We start from the raw sequence: 4,063 nt of genomic DNA, 5'->3' as shown, positions 1-4,063 counted from the left end.
GGCGGGCGCGGCGGCGGGCGCGGCGGCGCGGCGGGCGGCGGGCGTGGGCGGGGCGGCAGGGGCTTCTTGAGCGACGGGGGCCGGGGCCGTGGGCGGGCGCGCGGGGAGGCGAGCGAGGCGGGAGGCCGGTACGGTCGGAGGGGCAGCCGGCGTGCGGCGTTTGACGACGGCGAGCAAGGCGACGTGTGGGAGGAGGAGGAGCGGTTTGCGTCGGGAGCGGACAGGCGGGACTCTCTCCCCACCTCTCCCCACCTCTCCCCATCTCTTCCCACCTCTCCCCCTCTCTCCCCATCTCTCCCCACCTCTCCCCACCTCTCCCCACCTCTCCCCATCTCTCCTCACCTCTCCCCACCTCTCTCCCCCTCTCTCCCCATCTCTCCCCATCTCTCCCCACCTCTCCCCACCTCTCCCCACCTCTCCCCACCTCTCCCCACCTCTCCCCATCTCTCCCCATCTCTCCCCACCTCTCCCCATCTCTCCCCATCTCTCCCCATCTCTCCCCACCTCTCCCCACCTCTCCCCACCTCTCCCCACCTCTCCCCATCTCTCCCCATCTCTCCCCACCTCTCCCCATCTCTCCCCACCTCTCCCCACCTCTCCCCATCTCTCCCCACCTCTCCCTATCTCTCCCCATCTCTCCCTAGGCCGCGCTCGGCGGAGGAGGCGGAGGCGGACCGGCTCGCCGACTCCCCGGACTGGCTCTCGCACCTCGACACTGACGAGCTGCGCGAGCTGCACGCGCGAGTGATGGACGCGTCGCTGCTGCTCACGATGAAGCCGCCAAAGCTGCGCGGGCTCGCGAAGCTGCTGGACGAGAGCGGCGGCGAGTCCGCCCCTCGCCGGCTGCTTGGCGACGACGGCTTCCTCGGCCCGCTCCATCTGCACGACTCGGAGGGGGCCTCGTTGATCAGCGTCAATCAAGGAGTAATCAACGAATTAATTAGGCCTCCACCCGCACGACTTTGAGCCCGACATGGCGCCGCCGCAGCGGCTCGGATTGTACCGGCCGAGCAAGGTGGGCTCTCCCCCCATCTCTCCGCCATCTCTCCCCATCTCTCCGCCATATCTCCGCCATATCTCACTCCTCGGCGTGTACCGGCCGAGCAAGGTGGACTCGCTGCCCCCCCCCCCCCCCCCCACACGGCTTTGTGCAGCGCCCTGGAGGGCGTTCTGCGCCAGTGTGTGGGCCAACTTGGGTGTGTGCTGTCAAAGGATTGGTTTAACGAATGGTTTTGCTGCGCGTCCCCAGAGCGTCCAAACTTGGTTTGGGCGCGAACCGTATCTCGCAACGAATCTCGCCGGCCTCACCGGCCCCCACCGGCTTTTCGCCGCCCATGGCGGATGCCATCTTCGGCCGGCTCTCCGTCTACGGCAGTGTGCTGCGGACCGAGGAAAGCAGTGTGCTGCTGGACATCGCCACCTGCGTCAACGCAGTGGCGCTCGTGCTGGTCGGCGTGCTGCTGGAGCGCGCACGCTCGCGCAGGGCCGACACTCCACGCCGGCCGCTCGAGCAGCCATGCTCCGAGTCGGCGCCGACGCGCTGCTCGCGCTCGGAGCCGTGCGCACCACCCGCCCTGGCACCACCCGCCCCCCGGCGCGCACCGTGTGCACCAGAATCCACTTCCCGGGCAGCGATCCGCGGGGCTGGCCGCTCGGTCTCGCGCAGAATAGCTGCCTCATCCAGATGGTGCTTGGCATCCCCGTCCCCGCGGAGCCTGCTATCCTGACTACAATCAGGGCTGCGAACGAGCTCCTTGACCTGCCGCCGCTACACCCGCCATTGATTGGCGCCTGCGACCGAATCTTGGCGACGCTACACGGGCTCCTGCGGGAGGCGGACGGCATCCGCGCGGCACTTGAGCTGGACGAGCAGCTGCCGCTCCTACGTCTGATCGAAGAAAAGTCGAAGAGATGCTGGAGTTGGAGCCGCTCGAGGGCAGCCTTCAGTCACGGCTTGGTGCCATCCGAGACCTGCTGGCCGACGTCCCGTACTCCCGCTCAGCTCTCGCTCCAGCAGCCTGAGGGTCCGCGTGTAGCGCGTTATGGGTGCGCTGCTTCTTCACAAGCCTGTTTTGTTTGTTAAATTTCTTCTTGAACAGTATTACTCTCGTGTTTTTGTGCGCGTTGTCGGTTGATAGCTGGGTAGCGGGGGCCGGGGGGCCCCGCCGGAGGCTGGTTACTGATCTTTTAGTTTTCGAAAGAAACCTAGGCACATCATGTGGCCTGGACTTTCATGTTTGTCCTTTCAGCGAAAATAAGTTCCGCCTAAGGAAGAGAACCGCCGGAATAGGATCCCTACTATTCGGGTTGACCGTGACATGACGCCTCGATTGCAATGGCCCTTGTCCTGCTTCGGCCAGCGTCCCGCCCTTGTTCTTGGCTTCGGCCTGCGTCCCGCGGCATGATTTCACCAGGCTCGAGGCACTGGGCCATCGCTGCGCTGCTCACCTCCGCCTCTCTCGTCCCAGAAGCGAGCGCACAGCCATTTCCGCCGCCGCCGCCGCCGCCACCGTCACTGCCGCTGTCGCAGCCGTCACTGCCGTCGCCGCTGTCGCCGCCGTCTCCGCCCTCGTACCCGCTCGCATACTACACCGTCACCACGACGCCGGGATCGTACCCTAGCGAGGTGAGCTGGGACCTCTGGTGCGGCGGTACGGTCGTCCTCTCGTCAGCGCCCTACGCGAGCGGAGAGCCTTTCCAGGCCGAGTACGGCGTCTCCCTCTCGCCCGGCGTCGAGTGCGAGCTCGTCATGAAGGACTCGTACGGCGACGGCTGGAACGGCGCTAGCTGGTCGGGCCTCGGGCAAGAGGGCCTCACCGTTGCCTCTGGGTCCGAGGAGCGGAAGTCTTTCGTGGTGCCGTTTGCGCCGCCCTCCCCGCCGCCGTCGCCGCCGTCCCTGCCGCCGCCGCCGTCCCTGCCGCCGCCGCCGTCCCTGCCGCCATGCCCGTTCGGCGACGTCTGCACCAGCGGCCCGTGCTTGATCACCGACGGCGGCTCGTGCGCCACCTCGCCCAACTTCCCGAACGACTACCCGATCGACGAGGGCTGCACCCTCTACGGCCTGCCGCAGGCCGGGCTGGACGTGATCGCCTTTGACGTGGACTGCCCCGGCGACGGCTGCTGCGGCTGCGAGTCCGGCGCGATCTGCCCCTACGCCCACCTCCTCGTCAACGGCGTGAGGTACTGCGGCACCTCGGGCCCGGCCGGGGTCGTGCCGTCGAATGGGACCATGACGTGGGTCTCTGACGGGGAAGTCACCATGTCTGGCTGGAAGGCGCGCGCTCCTTTCTCTGCATCCCTTGCTCCTTGCACACTGCCCTCCTGAGCTCTCGCGCTCACCCAACCCCGGTCCCCCCTCCCTATTCCAGGTGTGCTGGGCTGCGCAGCCGCCGTCGCCGCCGCCCCTGCCGCCGCCGCCGTCCCTGCCGCCATCGCCGCTGCCGCCGCTGCCACCCTCACCGCCGCAGCTGCCGCCACCGCCGCCAGCGCCGCCTGGGACGGTCACAGTCGCATGCGATCACAACAACTGGCTGTTCGTGTCGAGTGGCTACTTCAATTGCTCGGAGGCCGTGCCATACCTGACTGAAGCTGTCTCGGAAGCCGGCGGCACGACGGATTGGAGCTTCGGATGTAGCTGGAACTTGCTGGAGGGGATTCCCTCAGCATGGATAGCACGCGAAGCGCTGTTCCAGGCTTTTAACGTCAGCTTCGGCGGCCCAACTTACCATGGAGCCGGCCTGGGACTCGGAGATGACTGCGCGGATCGAGCCGAGCTCATTAACCAGCTGATGTACAGCTACGTCCCGAACTCGCAGTGCAAGGGTAGAAAACAGACGCCGTACTGGAACCGGCGGTGCTGGTATTTCACAAAGGAGGAGTGTGACTCAAGCACATGCGAGTGGATTCCAATGCCGCCGCCGTCGGCATCGCCGTCGCCGCCACCGCCATCGGCCTCGCCAACGCCACCGCCTCCCTCCGCGTCACCTTCGCCGCCGCCGCCCTCCGCGTCGCCTTCGCCGCCGCCGCCGTCCGCCTCGCCATCCCCGACGCCGCCCATGTCACC

Source organism: Emiliania huxleyi, assembly GCF_000372725.1.
Source record: "Emiliania huxleyi CCMP1516 unplaced genomic scaffold EMIHUscaffold_47, whole genome shotgun sequence".
In the NCBI taxonomy this organism is placed as follows: Eukaryota; Haptophyta; order Isochrysidales; family Noelaerhabdaceae; genus Emiliania; species Emiliania huxleyi.
This window is presented reverse-complemented; position numbering follows the sequence as displayed.